A 24,403-nucleotide genomic window follows, 5' to 3' on the forward strand; every position below is an offset into this window, starting at 1 on the left:
CAAACAGGTCCTAGTGAGGACAACACTTGAGGGAAGCTAACACCTGCAGGGAAATACAGCTTGGTACTCATTTCATTTTTGCATGAAACCTCCAGAAAGTACTCTGGTAAACACATCATCTTTATTCTACCACAAGGGTAGAAAGACTCTTCAACACTGCTGTAACTCATTCCTGAGCTTAGACACAAGGTTTCTCTTTCTGACTTACTGGGAAATTTTGCTGTGTTGCCAGAGAGCAACTCCACAATTCTGTCTTTGTGAGCTGTGTATGTACTTCTAAGGGCAGAATTTAGACAAAGTGTTTCAAGGTTCCCTTTTCAATGACCTAATATTATTTCACTTGAAATAATCCGAGCATACTTGGTAGCACCAGATTTTGATAAAAAATGCTCTTTGAAAAAAAAATATTTTATGTGTAAGTCACATTGTCACTTTATATTAACTTTCTTATCCATTTCACCTTTATACTGTCCTCTGTATTCATTCATTTTTAACTAAGTTATCTTTTTTCAGTCCTGAAATAGATTTTTTAAAAGGCAGGAGTGCCTGTGTCAGTCTTAAAGAAAGCTATGCTCTGGCAATTAAAAGCTGCTTGAACTCTTCACAAGCAGAGGAAATTTTGTTAGAACCATATTTATACTGTAAACTAATGAAGTTGATGTATAACTCTTTCACATAGCTTTCCATCCTCGAATCTTTGAATCCTTTGCAAAAAGCCACTTCAGTACTACAATGTAACTTTGCTCAGTGGTTTTGGCCTCCTGAGAGGTTTTCTACTAGGGATAATTGCTGAGATAGAAATGCTACTTTATATCAAAATATATCTTCAAATCAACCAAATACAGTATAAATATCAAATTCTGTAAATTAAATTTTGTGAGTTTCTTGCACTGGGTTTTGATTCTGAAGCACTAAATGTCACATTTCTGTAAATAGACTGCTTCTGTTTCACATTTCCTCAAACACCGACATGCTCAGCTAAAAAGATCTCTGACCTAAAATTAGTAATGGCAGCACTCAGCATCTCTAAATGCCTGTTGTGATTTTGTTTCCCCCTAATTGCTCAATTTTGATCTAATATCAGATTACAGAGACAGATCAGTTAAGTGTAGTGCTGCATGATGCCATTTCTTTGGCTGCAGCAAATATGAAGACTATTAGCTAATCTCCTTTCTATCTTCAAAATCAGTAGATCTCAAACCCTGATGCTGTGGTTTATGTCCAGGTATTATTGCAGCACAGTTCACAAAGATCCCTAAATACGCTTCAGAACACAAAGTATCCTTAAAAGATATGCTCGTCTGCATGTGACCATGTCAAGGACCACCGTATGCAATGACACAGTCACATAACGAATGCCTTTTGGGAACAATACTAATGATTTTGAAGCAAAATTTAAACATCTGGTGTCTCAACAGCTCATGTTACCATGTTGTTTGAGGTGTGTCAATAATTCATGAGAGATCACACAAATCTTCCAGCTAGGGCAAAGTTAAAGTCATTTCATTACAAAGGTTTTTGTAGTACTGCTCCATGTTCCTTGTTTTCATGAGTGCCTGTGGTACACGAAATGTAAATGAAAAGCATGTAACTAAAAAGTCTCTTCTGGTTAGTTCTGCACTAATCTCAGCTCAGGTTAAGGAGTACCTTTGTATTCTTGAGATAACTCTACTCCCTAAGCCACCATATAAAACATTTAACAGGCCCCTGTTCACCCTCCCAAAATTTTATACTGTGGGATTTTAAACAGCAAAATAATAAACCTACCTGCAAGGGCACTACATCCACTTTCATTAGCTTGGAAGAAATTTAACTCTACAGAATGAATCAAAATCCCTGCTGTGAAACATGCCATCTTCTAAATGCAGTCAAAATAAGCTCTATAATCTCTTATTCATTTTAAAATCAAAATTATTCAGGCCTCTGATTTTTCCTTTATTTTTCAGCTGTAGTCTTGGTGATTTTCTAAATCCTGAATAAAAATAACAGATCATTATTCACAGTCCTGTTAGTCTTCATTAGCATAGACTGAGTCACCAGCTTGCAAAATAAACAGAACATATAGGTTAGACATATGTTTTTTCACCTGACTTATTTCATGATGCAGAAAGTACTTCAGTTCTATTTCAGCCCTTACCTGTGTGAGAACAGAATGCACCAATTAATAATATCAAATTACAGCCAGAAACCCATGCCTGAATGAGCTTGTCAGGACAATGAGACTTTTCTGCTTATTATTTTCAGAAAAATCAAGTGAAAGAGAGAAGCTGTGAGCAGTTGTAAAATTCTCAGTCCTTTATCAGTGCTACAAATAAATATGTGTAAAAAGCCTGAATGTTTAATGCTTTAAAATAACATAAAATGGAATCAAAAAATCAAGCCTAATGTACAAAGCATTTTAAAAAAATGCCAATTTTTGTGTGCTTGGGAATGACAGTATCAGCTATTTAGAAATTGTTTTAAAATGTTTTTTATTTCCAATTTGTACAAACCACCCTAATCCCTTATTCCACTTTTCTTAGTATTATGAAGACAAATTAACTCTGAAAGAGAGCTGGAAGGTCTTGGATTTGGTGATAGGGCTTGCCAAGAAAAAGAATCAAGAGAGGATTTGACTGCTTTTTGAATAGTGTAGCCATCCTAGACCCTGCTGGACATGACAGATGTGAAAGGACACCCTATGCCTTACAGCTGCTCATTTATTCCTTATTATTCTCATGCAAAATAAATAGAATTAGTTGTTTTCAAAGGCTGAGGTGATCTCCACCTCAGAAAACGGACCACGCGTTATTGTGCCACTGCTGAGTACCACAGCAATTACATAAAAGAAAACCCCCACACTGAGAGGTGGGTTAAAGTGCAGTAATAAAGAGTGAGTACAATAATAAGAAAGCAATCTTCCCCATTGTGCTATGAGCTCTCTTTTCCCAACCAGTCTTCTAACACCTCCCAAAGTCAAACAACTTGTGGGTAGCTTGTTTGGCAGCTGGCTGAGCTGCTGCACACTTGCTGGAATAACTCACCCGCAGATGTCTATGCCTGCTGTCCTGGCAGTGGCCAGACTTCGGAGCATTTCCCACAGTTTGCAGCAAGAAGCAGCACTGCAACAAGGACTGACTCTTCCCCCACAGACTTGGTGTTTAATTCAGCCATTCTCTTTATACTGGAGGAGTGTTTACAGCATTCTTAGAGCAGGTTAAAATGGAAAATGAAAATTTAGAAGTACTATTATTACATCAGTGTATTGCGTAGACAAAACAACTATGTTCCCTATCCAGTAGGAATAAATGGATTCTTACTTTATCTTAGTTTACCAAATGAATCATGGTAAAGGAGGAATTACATCCTTCCAACCAGGACAGTTGATAATTGTTAAATGAGTTTGGTGTAAGAACAGCAAATAAACTCATCCAGTTACCCGCCATCATCTAAGCAGCAGTAGCTGAACTCACTGTGGGTAGTGTCTTGTGAGGAGATTCAATAGCTCAGCTAAGAGGTGAAAAATCAATCTTTCATCTAAATCAAACCAATTGATATCTTCAACTAACATAATTATAGAAAATTTACTTTTCCTTTGCAGTGATTTCATGCACCATTGTGTTGAAGATATCTCTGTAGCAATGGCAAAACCTTCTGGGAAGGCCTCTAGGGACACATCTTTGACTCTGTGGAGGCAAGTGGCAGCTGCACATCTGCCTTGGGTCAGATCTGCCACAGGACAGCTCTACGTTTCTATAGTGTTTTTTAATGTCTTTCTTCCATGCTCAGACACTAGCTATGAAGCATTGAATCATGGAGATGTAAAACACATGTTGCACATGCAAAAGATGCCTGTTCAGATGAGGCCACAGACCTTTCCCTGTGGCTAACTTATTACAGTTATTACAATTTCTTCATTAGTTACCATGTTTGTAGCTATGTACTCATTGTAAGGTAGAAGCATTTACAGAGGAAATATAGTAAAATATTGACAAGGCAGCCAAATCCAGCATGACAATTTCCCTCAGAAAAAATACACCTGTGTTCGTGAGAGCTTGTGGTGGTTGAGAAAATATTTTGGCTTTATTTATTCTATGCATTGTGGAGCAGGTTGGCACCTGCCCTTCTACCCTAAGGAAAGGGCGAAGTACAATTGTGCTGCTCCCAGAAACCCCAGCAGGAAACTAACCTGTGCCAGCCCATTTTTTGTTGTAACTTATTTTCTCTCACTGGTCAGCAATTTGGAGGTCACTTGCATGGAAAAAGGAGAGAGCAGCTTATTGGCAGCTACTCTGCTGCCATGGTGATTCCTGAAGTACAGAGAATAGCGCATGGAGGATCATAGGGTGGTACAGGCAGGTAGGAGTCATCGTTTTTATTCACAACACAAAATAATAGAGGAAGAAAAGTAACAGCAAAAATGAAATAACATTTTATATATCAAAGAAAAAGAAGTCAGCTAAAGAGATAGGAAGGACAGGGATTCATGGCAAATTTCATCAAAACTGTCTTAGTATCATTTTAAGAAGATGTCGTGGGACTGGGAGATTTTTGTTTGCTTGGTTTTTTTCATAAATTCACAGATAGAAAAATGCTGGCCAGCTCTAAGAAAGGGGCATCAGTCATGCAGGCATTTAGCCAACATCACCACTGGGCCCTATGAATGTCAGGTGCTGTTCAAAAAACTAATTAGTTTGTTTTCCTTCAACACTTTGTTGAAAGAATGTTTCATTACAATGCAAATGGTGTTAACTCACAACACAAGCTAATCGAATTCTTTCAAAACATCCCATGTAGACCCTTATCATAACCTGCTGAACAATAAATGCTAAACTCGCTTTAGAAGACAGAATTTGTACTGGTAGCAGGACGCTGACTGTCAGACAATTTACAGCTTTTATTATTTCAGATACTTACTTTGAGTCCCAAAGTAATTCATCTCGTTACCTCTGTTAACAAAAGATTAGCACTTGCCACTGTAACTAGCTGGACTGACAGCTGAAAAGGAAACTACTGCCTTTGTGAAAAAAAATATGGTTGAAACACATCCTACCATGTGTTTTTTTCTACTGCTGCAGCCCTCCCTCTCCTTCCTGCCAGCAGAAACTACAGCAGTGCCTCAGAGTATGAACAGGTTCAGGAAAGCTGCAGCCACATGCTCACTCCTCTGTCATCTTTCCCAGTCCAATTACACATTAATTCAGTCTCTGTGCTGTACTTTCTTGCCCAATGACTTTCTCTGAACAGATTGCTGAGCGCTTTCATTCCTTTCTACTCCTGCCTTCATTTTGGCTGGATCAAGACATTTCAAAAGTCATCTCCTGCCTACTCATTGATCATTCATTAAGTTCATTGTTCTCCTGGCCTTTCACTTGTCAAGTTCATTGATTCAAGTTGTGGTGAAGCTCAGGTCCCAGTAGGGTGATGAGAGCTACCATGAGTGCTCTCCACTGAGGGTGCCATTGGCATGAGGTGCAGTTTATAGCACAGCTGAACCACCAAGCCTATGCTCTACATAGGCAAAGAAAAGACAAAACACTGTGCCGTACTGTCAGTTGCACAACAGGTGCAACAGCTTTCTTCCAGGGGAGAGGGAAAATGCTGGGCTACAGATGCAACAGAAGGAGGTGAGAGTCTTGGCCAGGCAGAAAACATGCACTTAACACAAGATGCAAACACAAAGCTGATTGCTCTGCTATTCAGACCTGGAGGGTGGGCGTTCAGTACCATGCCACCTCTGTGCTTACAGCTAGCAGAGCTTACACTGATCTTACAGGACCCAAAAATCAAGCTCTGGAAAGCCATTGTCACTGAGCAGAAGAGAATTTCAATGCCAAATTGGACAAGAAGAAAGGGTAAGACTCTTTTTCCTGGTGCCAGTCATGTTACTGACTTAGAAGTCTCAATGACTAAAACAAACTCTTACTCAATGCAGAGGTTCAAATACTTTGCAGGCAGAAAGGAAATAATATAGAGATTAGCAAAATACAGTATTTTTTAAGTTTAGTGAATTATTGTCAATAAAATGTGCAGATAAGCAGATGTGCTTTTAGATAGAAACAGTTTAGAGAACTTTAAAATACTAATATTCACAGCAGAGTTTCTTGTTTTGTACTTGACTCTAATAATCTCAACAAAAGGTTAATAGACTTAACCTTGCCACTGGAAGGCATGCTCATATGTGTGTAAAATGAAATCTTTTACAGGACTGATGGCATAGCTGAGATGAAAATAGCAATTTATATCCACAGAGATTTTAAAGACACAGAGATAATTTTCAATATGATATTATGATTGAAGAATCATCGTTCAGAAACCTCTGTAAAATTAAAATTTGCAGAAAAATTTTCATTCAAGTATACCAAAGAATTCAATTTTTTATAATTTCTAAAAGATTCATTGCTATTTAATTATGTTTCTCTTAATGTCCTATGTTTTTTGAAGAACAATATTGTTTTATTTCTGTTTCAAAATCTTCTTGATGCAATATTTTTCCTACTGAAATGCAACATTTAATATAATGGATTTTTTTACAATATTTGAGATTCACACTGCAATTGGAGGTTGATTGAACTGATCACTGATTCATCAATCCTATAAGCTAGTATGTCTTTGGTTTTGCCTGTTTGTAATTCACACTACTGAGTCAATGGCCTCCTCAAGAAATGTCTGCCACTGGTTTATCTAGGTCCTAAGCCTGCTCTCAGATCCTGGTTAGGCTGTTCTGTAGCTCTCTTGCAGCCCATCATATTTGGGTTTCTTCCACAAGTAATCAAGATTCATGGGGAATTGGTGTACTTCCCAGCCTGCTCAAATACAGAATGAAAAAATGGGAATTAGAACAACTACTTACTCCCAGGAGGAGATTGACTTCACATCTTCTAAAAGAAACAATTTTTCACTAAGTTCTATTAAGAATCTTTCATTTGGATCCTCTGACAGACATTTATGAAAATAACAAAAAGTGACTAGCTTTTCTTTGCAAAACTTGAGTATTGCAAAACTCCTGACTTTGCAAAACAACCTATCAAGGACAAAAGGAAGGGCAAATGAAACTGTGAAGGTGGGTATTGTGCAAGTGGGAAGAGAAAGAGCAGAAAGGGTGTGTAGGATGTGAGAAATGAGGAATCTGAGGTGACTGTTGCCAGACAAAGCACCTGCAAGCATGCCTTTGCTGCAAAGTGTTTCATACACTATACAAGTGTGAAATAAAAGAGGGTCTATGCACCAATGAGCCTGGATGGAAAAATAAACAGAGAAAAGGTCTACATTTAGCTTAAGTTCATTAGAAATATTCACTCAGTTCTCTGTATTTTCATAATCTGAAATTCTAAAAGAGAAAACCAAAACAAAACAAGAAACAAAGCAAACCACTAGTTCACCAGAATGAAATTCACCTCACAACTAGGAAGAGTATTTACTTTGAAATATAATTGAAGTAAGGACAAAGTAAAATTACAGAACAGCAAGGCATGCACCCACTGCATTTTCTCTGTGTGATACTGTTCCAAAAACTCAGTGAAGCAAGATGCTCATACTGTGTAAAATATTAAATTATTCATTTGATTTGTATTTAATGGTTCCAAAAAACCCAAGCTGGTAAAACACAAACACTTAATGCACCTTTATTTTTTTTTTTTTTTTTGCTTCAGAAAGCACTTGTTCCAACACCCTCTGCATGTAGGCTAAATTATTTTCCACAAGTTTTGTTTCTATCCAGCATTAGCAGAAGGGTGTATAGTCTTCTATTCCCATGAGGCACATATATTTTCACACCCCCAAGCATGTTGCTTTCAACTGCTTGTTAAGCAGAGCCAATGAAACTGAGAATTCCTAAACAAAACACACATTAGCATGCTTCTTGTTTTCTTAGGTTTTCATTGCTCCATTTACTATTTAGAACTTCATCCCACTCCTATTGAAGTGAATAATGAAACTCCCATTGATTTCAATTTGAAAGCCTCTCAATAGTATTAACATCTAACTTTTGAAAAAGGGAAAGCACATCTGTGTAATTTTATCAACCAAAGTTTTGCTTCTGTATCTGCTCTACACTTTTGTACTGTGGAAGTTACTATTTTGTCTGGGATATCTTCTACTTGTGGCCATGTTTGGTTGTCTTTTGCACAGTACTTCAAATTTTATCCGAATCATGGTACTAATAGGAAAAATATTATATTTAGAATATGCACCCCATATTTAAGATCTTGCATGTCTAGTAGTTATCAATTATTATTTAAACTTTTATAGCAGAAGGAGGAGAAGAGATGTTAATCTGGTCCATCTTCTGTTTGATAATAAGTCTCAAAGAACACCAGCTGCTGCAGAGAAAATTATCCCAAGCACTAGGGCTGCCCTGTACATTCTTCTGAAGTGACTGATAGTTAATGCCACTTCCTCAGCTTCCATCAGCTGCACAAGCTATCTCCCTCCTCTCTCTTCTAAACTCCTCTGTGGCTCTGGGGCTGTCAGCAGGGCATGTGCCACTACTCCCTCCTTCTCTTTCCATCCTTTCAGAGTTCTGTTACCACTTGTTTAATAACCTGCTCCACTGGCCTTCACCATCTCCCTTCTTCGCCATCCTTTACGCTTGAATGATTTTATGGGTTCCAATTCATCTGAAGAAGATGTTGATGCCAGTGAAAAAGTAACCATCCAGAAAGAGGCAGCCTGCACAAACACTAAAACTTTTGCACCAAGCATTCAATCTCTGATGATCTTGCTCTCAGAGTAGCAAAGAGTTCCACAAAGCTGGCTTCCAAAAACCAGTTCTAGTCTCCATCCTTCCCATATTTTATATTATCCCATGTGTTTAAACTGTGTATATTTCTAAAATCCCAACACACATACATCCGTCCCTATAACAATTCCTTTGGGAAAAATTCCTTTGAAAGAAACACTTCTTTGAAAAATCACAGAGTATGACTTGCATATGTTAACAGACATTTGTTTATAAGCATAACTAAATCTACTTGAATTACGCATTTTATTGTATTTATTTAAAACAGCCATGGCTAAAATTTATTTTTGCTTCTCCTTTTTGAGAAAATTGCATTGAAGCCCAACAGTTTTTATATCCTCCCACCTCCTCAAGATTGATTTTGTTCTGAAGAAAAATATTTCATTGACGCTAAGTACATGTTTTATATTTATGTGTGGGTGATAGGGACTTTAAATAGAAGTGATTTTTCTCTCGCCTGGGCTAAGCCTTTTTGGTCTCACTGGCACTGGTCTGTTAAAGCTAATAGAACTGTGCTGGAGAGAAGAAAAAAAGAAGCTGCAGCTTTTTTTTTAGGCAATTTTGAATGATTAAAAAAAAAGAAACTCAGCATCATAGCTGCTTCTCACTCCAATTTAAAAAAAACATAAAAAAATATTAAAATAAGTAGTGAGGTTTTGAACAAGGATTTTAATTTTTCATTGCAGGACACAACCATACACATGTTCCAGTGGAAAACTAGTATGCTTTTATTTTATGTTTTTTTTATTTTTTTCCAGAAATCTTCACCTCCAGAGAAGATAGGCTTTCTTTCTTTTGAATATAGACAAATCCTGGTCCCCAGTTTCTTTTGGTGACAAGTTCATTGCAGAACAGTTTCTTCTTTATTTTCAAGTACAACTTGCAGAGTGAGTTACTGCTAACCTTCACAGACGGTGGAAAAAATACCCAAAAGGAGCAATCAAGGAGTTATTCAACTTTTCTAACACTTTCCACCAGATGGTTTCAGAACACAGATATTATATATTCCTCAATTGTTTTCATTAATTCATTCTCTTTAGCACATTACTGGTTGGTGGAGCCAAAAGGAGGTTAGAAAGATCTCTTCATCTGCTTAGCCCTTCATATAATGTAGTATTTTTCAGTGTATGTTTTTGAAGAATGAACACCTTGAAATTTTTAAATTTTTTTAAATTTAATCCCGAGAGATCTCATGTTTAATAGGTTGTCAAAGGTAGAGCTTTGTCTCCTCCTTTCCAGGTCAGAACAACAGTTTGGGTCACTTCTGACTTAATTCTAGCAGGTGAAAACCTCCAGTGCCAACACTGCCAGCAAGTCACAGACATACTGTGACAGTATGTCAGCAGTCATATCAAATGACTGCACATTTATGAGACCAATTCCTTCTAGTCATTGTTCAAGTGTCTTTTTAACAGGATATATATGTCCTTTGAACAGGATATCTATGGTTATACTGACAAGCAGTTATATACATATATATATATATATATATGTGTAACTGTAACTGCTTGTCAATATAACCATAGATTTTTTCAAAGGAAGTTGCCTTTTTTCTCTTCTCATTATCATAATGAACTCTGTTCTCTTCTTTAAATTCTGTTCCTCATTGGAACTAAACCTTCTCTGAAAAAATAGAGAAGGACATTTCAAGCAGAGCAGCAGGGGTGAAAAAAATATCTCTGTTCAATTATATGTTATTGATTAGGTGCTATGAGTAAACAGATATATTTTTCCCTATCTAAACTCAAAAATTCCTTCATGCAGTGTCTGGATAACATTTTCCTGTTTTGAATTGATGATAATGGACTTATTTTATTTTATAGACTTGGGGAAAATAAACATTAGTGGAAGGTGAATAAAAGACTTAAAACTTCACTTCATGTATGAAATAGCACAAATATAAGAGCCATTCAACAGTTTCTGTTTGTATATTGCACACAGGCTGACAAACTCATGCATTTGAAATCCTTTTGAGGGAAGGACTACTCACAGATGCCTCAGCTGTACTCTTATTATGCAAATGCATGTTGACATAAAGTTGCCCAAATATCTGAGAACTATGCTAGCCTAGTGATTCCCACAGCACTGCCTCAGAGCCTACCTTTCTCTAGTAACATCACTGGGCTTCCACTGTGGAAGGCTTTAGAGCATACTGATGTAAAAGAGCAGAATTCGCCCCTTAAAGTAACAGAGATTGACATATGTTTTCTCCATCCATTTGGCTAGCCTACAATAAAATGCCTGGTGCTCCATCAGAGTTTGTAATTGATTGGCCAGTAAACAGCTTGTTGATAATAACATATTCTCGCCATCTGATGTTTTGAACAATCCAGTAGCAATCTGCAGCAACGCTATTTACACTATGTTCCCTGCACTGGGCATGGATCCAGCTTTTACCACCACCAAGAACAAAGAAGCAGGAGGTCTGTCATAACCTTCAGAAGTTTTTGTGAGTAATTTTAAGGTTTTCAGAGACAGTTTGGCTTCTGACAGAGGATTTGAACAGGGAAATATTTTTTGTGTTGTTTTGTTCTTTGTCTCCATAATAATGGAGAAAGAAAGACATACAGAAGAAGTCTTCATAATAGATAAGCATTTAAAAGATATTTGACTTCCTGCAAGGACAGAAGTTAAAGCAATGCTGAGAATGTCTCATCAGTCATGTTAAGTGACCTTGGACTGATCTTCTAGGCTGTGTAGTGTAGAGTATCTCAAACCACGTGCTCTGCCTATTCAGATTGTCTGCATTATCTCCTTTGGAATCCTCCTACAGAATTGAAATCAATTAATCTTGATGTGTGTATATGTTTGTTTACACACATACTTACTAATATGCGGCCAGGTTTCTGTCAGACCTGAGCTTGGAATCTAAGACTCTTCTTAGATGAGTCACCCCTTTTGGGTTTTGCTCTCTGTAATCAAAGATTTTAAATTATCTAGAAATAAAGATATGCAAGTAATACTACTGACAGAAATATTAGTGAAAGGAAAGTCTCTCCCAGGGTCAGAAACATTCCTCAGCTCTCTATAAATATTTAGTACAGGTTTTGAGAGTACAAGTGACAATGTGCTGAATTGTGAGACTGAGGAACATACCAGGATGGAGATGTGTCCGGAACAGAACTTGAAGCTACTGGAGAAGTCAGTTGCCTTCAAAGTACTGTATAAATTTAGGCACTTCCATCTCTTTATATCTCTGTACAACAGCAGAACAGGGGTTTAGAGGATCTAAGCCTTGCAATTCCATTTCAAACTGCCCATTTCAAACCCTTATTTCCATTTTAACAGTTCTTAACCATGAGTATATTTTCTTTAATAGAAGTGTATATTCTGCATGTACTCATAAGGTTTAAGAATTATGTCAGGTTGTGTTGTTATCAATCAAATTCCAGCGAATTTAGCAGAATTATTTGGCCTTTTTAAAACATCGGAAATGAGACCTTTATCTCCCCCAATGGCTATGAAAATCTAATATTTGCTAAATATATAGAGGTAACAAAAAAAAAGACATAGCACCTATTCAAAACCTTCAGTGCTTGTCTCTGGAAATATCCCCAGTTGTCCTGTTTCTTGGAGTTCTCTTTTAATTCTTTCAAAAAAACCCTAAGATCCCAATATCATTTGTTATTAGGTTTAAGTTCTTTGTTGTATCAATAACAAGGCTAAGGAAAATTTAATGGTTTCCATACATTTTAAAAATATTTTCATATTAGATCCTTGTCCAAGACTATAGTCATGCTGTATTTCAGTGTGTTAAAAAATGTCAACCTTGCCTATACTTTTTTTAATTAAAAAATTGCAAGGAAATAAAAAGAATTTGTATTCTATTTACTGAGTTCTTCTTTGAAGATATCACTTTAATTGTGAAGATTTTTCACTTACACAATCTTAGAATTAACTCAGTTTCTTTCAAACTATTGGTTTTACAAATACTTGTCTGAAGTTATCTCACAATTTAATATCCAATGGAGCTTTTTATTCTTTGACAGCACATTGGCTATATACCAGTTTGTGGGTTTTTCTATCCTTTTCACAGTTTCTTCAGCTCAGCTGTTCCATGTAAGCTGCCAGCATTTTTAAATGGCTGCTTTCATTATTATTTAATGTGTGTTGGTTTCAGCAAATATTGTAACTACAACTGTTGCTTATTATGGGTCTTTTTTTTTACTCCTATAGTCAGTCAGCTGGCAACATCCCAAACTCCTTTTTAATTTCCTATGACTAGAAAACTGTGCTTGCAAGGTCTACTCACTCTTTCAGATGTTTGACATCATTACTATTTAATATGCTTCTTCAAGAAATGTTGTTGGCACAGCATTTCCTGACAGCTTTACAGTTCTGCTTCCTCATTAAATACAACTGTAATTGTGCTTAAAAAAAAATAAAAATACTTTGTATACAACTACTGCCTACTCTGTCCAGCAATGCTATCGGAGACCGACTTGCTATAAATTTGTTATCCTCCCTGAGTTTCCTGACAAGAACTGCACCCAAGACCTAATGTAGTTCTCAGAATTTCCCAGAAAGTTTTACTATCTACTCATCAAGGAAACAAATATTGATAATGGAGTGGTTCAGCACCTCTGGTTCATATTTACTTTATCAGTTTCAAAAATGGAAGGATGAAGAAGTTTCCAAAGTTACTGGCATCTTGCCTTAGTCATTTAAGCAATCAAAATTTAAGTAATGCTTCCAAGTCTATTTAGAATACTTAGGTCTGCAAAGCCATGATAGAATTTTTAGGTAGCCTTTGAACCTTCACAATTTGTGCTTGTTTTTTGGTTTTTTTTCTCATGATGACATACACACTAAGTACATGTCCCTATCAATAATGCACCGAGGAAATGCAAATCTTCATATTTCCTAAACCTTCCTGTTCACTGACTAGCCCTCTATTTATCCCCCTAGTCAATTCTGCTCTATATGTTGAAATTTCCCCACAGGCAATTTAACAAAATTCTATTAGGGTATTCAGTTGTGAAAGAAACTCCGTCCTCGACTTCCTCTTTGTCTCCTCTGCCTCACTCTCCTCATTCAGGACAAAACATAAGCTTCAAAAACAATGAACCTTATTTTTCTAGCATTTTCTTTGTTGTGGGAAGAAGCAAAAGGTATTTCTTAGTCTGAAACATTAAAAGCAAGGTGAACAGTAGGGTAGGAATGGTGATTAAAGGCATGTCAGCAGGAAAAAGAGCCTTGCTGGCTGATAAAATTGGAGAAGGTCCATCATTAGGTGGTAGAGATGCAGAACTACCAGGAGGTATATGTGTTTCATTTTAAGCATTTCTTCAACCATAAACAATGTGGAATTTTTTTCCTGGGATACTCTAAAGCTGTCTGTTATGTGTAGCTGAAACTCTGAGGTTCTAATCCCTAAGCACAGAAAAACCTTCACCACGGGGTAAAGATTTACCTCATGGGAGAAGCAGCTTTCGGAGGGAAGGGTGGCAGTTTGAGATTGTGACCTGTCCCAGGAACTGGGGCCCCTTTAAACCAAATAATATACTATTTGAAATGAAGGATCTTGCCTTTTCTATCATAAATAGAGTGACTGCATTTAAGATGGAATGGTATGTCTTATCAAATGCACTTTTTTATCCTGTCTGTGCAGTTACACCTCCTGGGGAGAGGATATGTGTATGAGAGAGAGTAAAAAACCACATGTAACAGATATTGCCAGTGCTGCTCAGCAAACTCCAAGAAGTTATCTAAGCACTGTTATTTGATGGCCATACATGAATTTATTCAGAAACAGAAAGTAGGTCTTGGTTAACTTCAGTGTCGCAGACCTTAATGATACCTCATCCAAGCATTTGCATTTATTAAAAGAAAAAATAAGTATTAATTGGCTATTGCATTTCAAGATATTTTCTTTTTATCTTTATAATTGCACAATAGTTGCAGTCTTGAATCCCATTATGCTGCCTTCAAGTTAAAGTAAGAAATGGGTCATTTTGCATCAGGTAGCATCACAGTCCGAGTCATCAACCATAACCTGCTGTTACGGTTATATAATTATGCATATTAACACAACAGTCCATGAATTCAAAATTTTTAAAAAAATCTTATATCAGGAAAACATATTCAATCTGCATTTCTGTCAGATATTTATCAGACTAGATATCTACTGGAAATTATTATTTGAATTATGCATGACTATTTCAATTATTTAATACCTACACATCTCTAATAAAACAATTAAGTTCTACCTGTCTAAAAAAGGCCTTTTCACATTTAATATGAAAATATAGAATAAGTAAATATTCACACACTAAGAACACGTGAGGGTTTATTTGTATTTTCCAATTTCAGTTCACTAAACACTAAAACAATTTGCATTGAGAACAGAATTTCTTATAAACATTTCTTTCAGCTATGCTGTTCGGTTTTTAAAATCTGTTTTCATCTACAAAATTAGCATCAAATTTGTTTACATCAAAACAGGAATTACATAAATTAAATTGCCAATGAGATCTACCTTAAAAGAATACTAAGGTTGAAAAGTTGAGTGCTCAAATGAAGAACTAACAAAATTAAGTATGCCTGTGTTACTCACATGCACATATATCTTCCATCCCTTGTGAATCTGTGGTGTTTCTAAATCCTTTAAAAATACCTCTTCAAATTCATGCCCATTCAATGGTCAGGAATAGCAATGACTATCATGAAGTCGTTATAGTTATGTATGTCATATAGAAATTTTAATTCCATCTTAAATATGCAATGCTTCTATGTTCATCATCCAGTGTTTTATTTGTTCTACAGAACTCATCTTACACCTAACTAAAAAAAATCAAGTTAACCATAAGTTGTAATACAGGAATATGCCACATCTGCGAGGAGTCAGTAAGGATAAGGAGACAACACAGGATCAGGTAACTCAGATAATAAGATTCCATATCTTTTTTCAAAGCTAAAAGCTAAGGCTATATATAAGAGTTTGGCTGGACTAAGAAGCAGTTACGATTTTTTTGAAAATAAAAGTTAAGTTGCAAACAAAAGTAAATACTTTGGGGTTTTTTTTTTTGAGAAAATTAATATTGGAATTCAAGTGATCCACTCCAAATACCAGACCTGTAGCTTCTGGTAGATCTAAAATTAAGAGTGTGAAAAATGTCTCTTGTATTTCCCTTCAGATTCTTAATGATTCATTTTACTGATGCATTTTCTCTTGTGTTTATCTTGTCACTGTTTTCATTTTCATTCATATTTACATCAAGTATGTAAATGCAGTCCCAACACATTAAATAGCACATATATTTGGAATGTTAAACATACACTGTACATCAAAAAATGCTCTAGAGTTGCTCCCAACAGAGTTTTGCTATCTAAAGTTAATGAGTTTTAATGTACGGTTTCCTTGTACCTTTCCTTTCTCTGCACATCAATCTGTTCATGGCATCTGTCAAGCATGCAATAACAGGGAAATATTCTCTGGGGCTGTCAGGGAAATGACACCTTTCTCCTTTACTGGAGTTTGAAAATAATGCCCATATTTCTCTGAAATTCTCCAGGCAATGTATGTCTGACTTACAAAACCAACACCATCTGCCCAGGCAGATTCTCAGAGCCAATGACACATAAAAGATTTTATCTGATCTCTGATGTCAAAGATATTACATTAGGTTATCAAACTTCCACTTACTAGATGGACTTCCACTTAACTAGATGACTTACGTGCACACCTGACATTCAAATAAAATGGTTAAATAGAACAGTGACTAGGGTTAATTCACTGTATTATCACAATCAATTATTATAAGCAAGGAATCTAATTTATGAAGAACAATGCATTTTTGTGTTCAAATAAAGGATGGAACACTTTGGCATTGAATCACTGCATGGCAGATGACCTTATTGAAGTTATATGGATTTTAGCAATCCTAAGAAGTTTAGAAGCACACATTGTATCTATAGGCAGCACCCAGACCTGTACTTACCCTGCAATTAATTATTGCACAAGCAAATCCCCACAGGTTTTAATTTTGAAGCTAGAAAATGTTTTGTGGTTTCTTGAAACAAAAAGCTCAGAAATACTCAAAGTTAATAGTTTGATCACTTCAGAACAAGGTTTAAGTGATTTGGCCTCAGTTTTTCATTTATGCAGCTGTAAAATGGGTTTACTTTTCCCACCAACCTGCCTTGGCTGATAGAAAGACGTTTATCCATATTTATTTGTTTCTTCAGTAAATTGTTCTTGAGGATTTATTGAAGAACAATTCTTAATTCTAATAAGCTAAATAAAAACTTTGAAGTAAAATAAGAACTGCAATTCAAACTAAAGACAATGTGGATTTGCTTCTGATAGTCACATTTACTCTCCAGGCTAATTATAAAAGGACCAAATAACAAGGCACCACCATTTACAGATGATATCAGAATTTTTACCCAAACAAATCTTCCTTCTTATTATCATTACCACAGCACCTTCAAGTATGTTGATTTCAAATGTTTCCTCCCTAACATGGTGATCTCATCTTCTGGAATTCCATTCCTTCAAACTTGCTCACCCTTATCCTTTAACATTAATGACAAAGAATTAATATGTATTGGGTGAGAACTACACTTGCATTAAGAGAAAAACTTATTTTCAACTATCATTTTCTTCCCCAAGGAGATATTAAAAATCATAATCAAAAAATAAATGAGGACATAGCACTGATCTGTAGTAGTAGAGAACATAACCATGTGCTAAAGCAACATTGTCTCCAACAGGTTTGAAATGCCCTGACTAAGTGTCTTCCTGAAAAATGATGATTGAATCCGTTGGTGCCAGTGTGTCTGAATTTTATTAAAGTCACAGCAATGGGGGTACACTGTTATCACTTTTCTTGAATGTGGCACAACCTAATTTCAACATTTAATTTGATGAGAAAGAACATTTTCTATAAAGAGTTGATTATTTTTCTTCAATATGAATCCTTTCCTAGAAACAAAATAATTAACTTCAATTTTCTGAGCAACTCAAATTAATTGGGAGATTTGGGATTTTTTTTCATACTACATGTCTCTTTTACCCCTCTGTATGTCATATAAAATCTATTCTTTAAATATAAATATTTAAGCTTAAAATGTATTTTAATGTTATTGAATACCAAATTAACTAGAAGAGAAGGGCTAATTTGATGGAAGTCTAGAACGGCTATTTTGATCAGTCATTTGTAAATCATTTTCAAAATATCATTTCTGAACTCACTGCCAAAACAAGTTTCACCTTAGAGCATTCCAACACTTCCTTCCGAAGAAAAGTATGACCAGACAAGTTCAGTTTTTTTATTACCAAGTGTACATCAGTCTAGAAGCATGAAAAAATTAAAACAGGTTAATATTTACATAGGAAGTCTTCTTTTATTTCCTTCAAAAGTAGCTGTTTGTTTTTCTATAGTTTCTTCTAATATTCCTTTGTTTTACTGCTTTAAAAAAAAAAAAATCTTCATTTTTATGCATCATAGTATACAAGAAAAATATTAAACCTGAGCTTTCTTGATTCTCCCAATAGCAGAAGAAGAACCAAATTCTACTGCCTGTTTTACAAAAACAGACCTTCATGGCTTATAGCTAAACAAAAGAGACCTTGGCCCCAACAGGTTTTAAACTGAAAAGAAAACTTGTAGGGGATCACAGTAGCCCCACCAATTTCTGCAACACAGAACAAAAAAAGGAAATGTACTATTCAACCAGTGCAGTTTCTTTTCACTACTCCTTTTGCAAATAAATATCCATTTATTTCCAGTTTGACCAAGGAAAATCTTGCAACCTCAGGCCAATAGTCTTAAACTGTGAGACGTGAACTCCTCTGTTAACTCACCTTCTAAAACCCCCGGTGCTGGGACCTGAAAGTAGCCTCCTTGGTTCAACACTCTTAATAAGAAAGCAAACCATGTCAGCATAAGTCACTTAAAGAGCAACATCTGTGCTTGTCTTTCTTGTCGTCCTCTGGTACTTCAGACACTCTGAATAACTGAGCTTGCTGGATTTCTACCAAGTTACCTATCTCTGATGAGTGGTGTGCTGTAAATTCATATAGGAAACTATTATATTCCACTGAACTTCTGCAGCTCCCTAGATAAAATGGTAAATTTTCCACAGATCTTCCTGTCAACTTCAACCTGAAGGTGGGATTTAGGAAGGTTACATTTCTCAGCAAACAGGCATTTGGAAGAGGTTGCTCAGAACCTCTCAGTATTTCCCTTTAGTAAAGCAAGGTGAGGGCTTTTTCAGCCCTTAAAGAAAAATAAAAATTGAACACATTTATTATGATTACAAGACTGCTGTAACAGTTGCAGAAATTTTGTCTTGAGGTCACTGCATCATCAGAAGACTTGAAGAGTTGCTTCTCTGCATGGAATACATCAGCAATACCAGGTTTCAGCAGCCTTCCAGCCATCAGTGGAAGAATTTGGCAGATACTGTCTGTACAGGCTCATTATTTAATGTTTGCTCTCTCCCTTGTCTGTGCTTTTGGCTGAACTCCTTTAAAAAAATGGACAAAAGATATCAGTCTCTAAAATTGATGACTCCGAAGACAAGTACTTTTGGGGCAAAGAGTCAGACTATCTGTTACATTTTTTCCTAAACGTTTATTGGGTGAATGTGTGCATTCTATTTAGATTCAAATAGTTTTTAAAAATTGATTTTTTTAATTCCCATTTTTATTTTGCACAACTGTGAGAAGCTCAGTAGATGAAAAATGATACATAAGGTCTGAAAGGTCCAAAGCCTGTGCTGAGTAAGCATCATTCCAATCTGCTGCTAGAGCTAAGTGGTCAGGCACATGTTATTACAAAGTTCCTGATTCATCTCCTTTCATTAGAAAACTTTCAACAGCAGCAACTGAAGAAAAAAAAAAAAAAGAAAAATAATCCTTTAAATACTTTTTTCTTTTATTTTTTTTTTTCTTTTCTTTCCATAATAACATCCACTCTGGTGCTGCCAGTTCAGAAACTGCTTTTTCTGAGTCTGTTAGTGGTTTGCACCCCTGCAAACACAAAGCCGTTGACTGGCACTTCAGAAAGTGAATAACTCACAGCATATTGGTTTTGACAACATAAAATAAAGGATTTGCCCCCCTGCTGTTATTGCCAGAAGGTGCTCTTGTAGAAAATAAAAATAGCTTCCAGAGGTAAAACTTTGAGGGGTACTATTACACCATTTGTGTAAAGGGAAAATCTGTGAGGGAAAATGACATGAACTCTGTATTATCAGGGCTCAGAACTACCACTGGTTTTTTTGAATTACATTGCCACCTGTCACAATATTACTTGAGATGTCAGTGAAATGGTAGGAGCCTGTCCTAAAAATGGGATGAGTGGCATTTAAAATATTTCATCACAGGTGGTCTTCACATCTGCATATAATATTTTTAGACATAAATACTGTTGAAAAATCATCAGCTTTCTTTCCTCACTGTCTCATAAAGCAATCTGATAAATATGGAATTTACTTTTCAGTAAAATTATGCACAAATGCCTTTGTTATTCAATCAGAAGCATCATTAAATAATGCACCAAGCACTAATAATCGGAATAAAACCAACAAAATCAAGGTTTGCTTTCAAAGAGCACATTTAATCTGGAAGAAGCTCTAATTGCATTACAGAGGCTACTCTTTTGTCTACCACTTGTCACAGAAATGGATTTCAGTATGCTTTCTTAGCATTCTATATGGATCATTCAAACAGCATACAATACCCAGGAATGCCTTCATGAATTACTGAACTGCAGTATTCTCTTCAGAAAGACATATTTACTCTTTAAAAATACACAGCAACACAATGCAAGTCTTATTGAGATTAGCATGAAAATATAAATAAAAATAATATTCTAGTGGGAGTATCTTGGTTTTCTGTTTCATCCTGAGTACAAGAGCAATCCTCTGCATTTATATAATTTCCCAGTAGTTAAACCATTTGTCAAAAAAAGAGACTGCACCAACTCTAGGCCCTTGTCAATGACCTTGTCAATGGCAACAGCCTCAGCTTTTTTTGGTCACTTTGGTCATATGTGTCTTCTGATTTTCTTTTACACAACCTGCTATAGCCTTGCTACTCTGTAAAACCTCCTGTGCATATTTTTCCTCATCACATCTGCAGGATTCACTTTTCTGTTCCTCAGATAATGTCATCCATGGACATCTATATCTAATGTCATCTACACATCACAATTGATCCTTTAAATTCCTCAATCTGGTTGTATACTTCTGGATCCCACTTCAGTCTCAGATAGAGATTTGCAGCCCAAATATAAACACCTCTGTTGATTCATTCTCATTCTATTCCCTCCTGTATATTTGGCCCATCTAACTTGTCTAAATATTAATTTCAATACACTTGTGAAGACATGATACATCTGGTTGTCTGAAGAAGTACAACTCAGAATTGCCAGCCATTTATGATCCTAATGTTTTTAATCTTTCCCTCCTCCTTTTTCCTCCCATCTGTGCTGCTCTATGTGTGTAATTACTTCATAAAACCTTAAGTGTAAGGGCTGTGAATCCTCAGCTTGGATGAATTTCCATCCAGAAATAAATATCTATCTGTCCCTCCATTTTACATATTATCACTGAGTAAAGTAAAATAACAAGAAATATAAAATATTATAAACTTATTTTCCATTCCTTGAATGAACTCCTGATATCACACATAGGAGAGACTGGAAGCACGGGTGTGGCAGGGGCTGGGGAAAAACAAGAACTATACCTACCTAATTCCTTATTATAGAACGCAAAACTTACAACTGATATAAAACTAGTTTTAATTCTAACTCATTCTTAGCATTTCAATATCCTGAATCCTGAAAAGGAAAAGGAACAAAGGAGAAAACAAGAGATGCAGCACATTAATAACAGGGATTAGCTGTTCCCTCCGCTACTCATCCTGTTTTTCTTTTTTGCTTCTGTTTTACAACTTGTTTTCACTTTTTGGAGTCACTTAGAAAATATCATGATAACTTCCTAATAATTTTACTTTAATTAGTCAGGCTTTGATCCCAAATAATTTTCAATATGGCCCAGTGCCAGTCAGGGTTGAAAATAATATCTTTCCAGTATCAGTTTCAGAATGCAAAACAGGTCAATCTTTGTACAGCAAATTGGTGAGAGATGAAGGAAGGTTTTGTTAGAGGTTGTCTGATTAGAAAGAGTTCCACAAGTGAATTTTTCCTCACTGAACACAAAATGAAAACAGTTAATGATTTATTTCCTTTGTGGCATGTGGTGCCATTGTAAAATAGTTGTTGTTCTATTAATTCCATCAGCTTCTTAGATTTATGCTTTGATGTGTATTCTAGCTCTTTCCTTAGCACTTTTTCCCCCTTCCATTTTTTGAGTGAATTTGGTTTTTTTCTTATGCTGTTTTTCTACCAGTGTTGCTTTTACTTTGAGACTAAAGGGGCTTTTATTTTCTCTTTGCTTACAATTTTTATCGTGCAAATTTGAAGTTTGACAATAGTGGAGCAAGATAAGAGGCTTTCCCTAGAGCCTCTCAAAATCCTTTGCACAATACTTTGGAATTTAGACAAAATTGCTAAGCTCTTCAGATTGGTATCTGTTTATCCAATGAGAATTTGTATGATGATCTTTGTTCTAAAGAGCACCATGGGACAGCAAAAAAGTACTTATAGATTACACTGAAAAAGTAAGGAATAGAATTTTAAGATGCTTTAAATAACTTTAGGGCAGGACATGAAGCACCTAGTCATACTGGAGAAGTACTAACCACTTGAAAAGACCCATGGAATTAAGTCTTAGAATTTGTGTAGGTATTCTTCAACATGACAAACACCTAAAATCCAGACCATAAATTACTTTCTGTTTTTCATCCAGTAGATGATGCATGTAAGGCCCTAAATTTCATCTTGAATACAACACTGAAGAAAACTTTATTCTTTAAGGGGACAGTCATAGTCTGTGATTTATTTTACCTAACTTAGGACACTTAGGACACTTACAATCTCTTCAGTCAATAGAGAGAGATGAACCTTCAGAGGTGACACATTATTTTTGATTTAAACAACAGCTGACAGTAAAGTTACCCTACATGCAGAGTATTCATCCAATTCATCATGTATGGTATGCATCCAATGAATAATTAACATAGTTTTCTTTTTTTACAAAAATCCCTTATTTCTAGCCTGCACATGGTTGGCTGCCACACGCAGTTGTTGGATATCAATATGTATCTTGCAAAGACTGAAGAAACATCTATTGTCAGAAGTCTATATCCAATACATGATAAAAACACTCTTTTAAACTACTCTTTGACAAACTGAATATCTTTAATTTCTAAAGCATTTTTTTTTCTTCAAGACTTCTGTATATTATGTAGGTAATTTTTTTTTGTTTTCTTAAAAAAATTAATATTTTTATAAGAATTTCAATAATAACCCAGGAATGAAAGTTAAGATACTCTCCACTTGATGAGCTTCAGCAGCGTATTAATGACTTCTTGGATTGCCCTAAGGATAGTGAAGTTAAATCAAATTACTCAGGGATACAGGAATTATTACTATTACAGAGATTCCAAAAATATAGGGCAGTAACTAGATTTGGCCATATAGCTATGAGTGCCACCAGAAAAAAAAAAAAAACCCAAGCCAAAACAAAAACAGAATCATTCGAAATATTAATATTGCACCTTTCAAAATTTAAAATCTTAAAGTTATAAAACCACAACCTAATACCTGTTTAGTCTACATAAAGTTCTTTTTTCAGGATCCACAGAAATGGAATTTTCAGAAACACAGAAATGGAACTTTAAATTCATTCATAGAATGATCAGTGGATGTTATTGCTTGATAATACTACAAGATAATGGCAGTAACAAATTAAAAACAAAGTTATAATAATATCAAAGAGAAAAAAAGAGCACAGAACTGAAATCCATGTTCTCTCCATGAGAGAAATTCAGCCAACAATTATAAAAAGACATAAATATGTAAACAAGCTTATATTCATCCATACAATGAAATCTAACCTATCTATATGCACGTGCACAAATATGTAGATAAAAATACAAAAATTGTACAAAAGTAAACAAATATCTACAGCACAAGATATAATGAAACATAAATATAGTGAAAAGCTCTGTTCCAATACATAGATTTTAACAAATATTTTTTTTAATATTAAAGTGTTTACATACATAATTCAATTAATTTTGAATTTATTTGATGTCATGGATAAGGAATAAAATAAAATATCTAAATGGATTATAATGCCTGTAATGTCCCTTCCTACCCCTAATCCCTTTAAAAATCATCTTGGTTATAGGAACCTCTAATTTACATAATGTCATGACATATTAAATAATATATGAATATATATGTCATAATATATGAAATTATGAAATCATGTTAATATATGAAATTATACATTTTACATATACATTCTGTATAATGCCAAAACAGACTAAGAAAAATATTATTTTTTACCGCTAGTATGTCGCTGCATAAAAGCATCAAAGCTGATGCAATCCTACTTTAGGTAATCTTAGTTGCTGGGAAGATAAACAACTGCAAAAAAAGAGTCTGGACTTATTTTGTTCAGGGCTGTATAAATCCAACACAGAGACCACATTTCTTAGGAATTTGTAGAGGTGCTAATTCTAGACAATTCTGCTCTATCTACTGATTCTAAATGCAATTGCATGGCAAGCAGCAAATACGACATTCTCATAGTTTGTTGTAT

Source organism: Pseudopodoces humilis, chromosome 2 (genome assembly GCF_049639895.1).
Source record: "Pseudopodoces humilis isolate 2021_Gansu_Grassland_sample_001 chromosome 2, ASM4963989v1, whole genome shotgun sequence".
Taxonomy (NCBI): Eukaryota; Metazoa; Chordata; class Aves; order Passeriformes; family Paridae; genus Pseudopodoces; species Pseudopodoces humilis.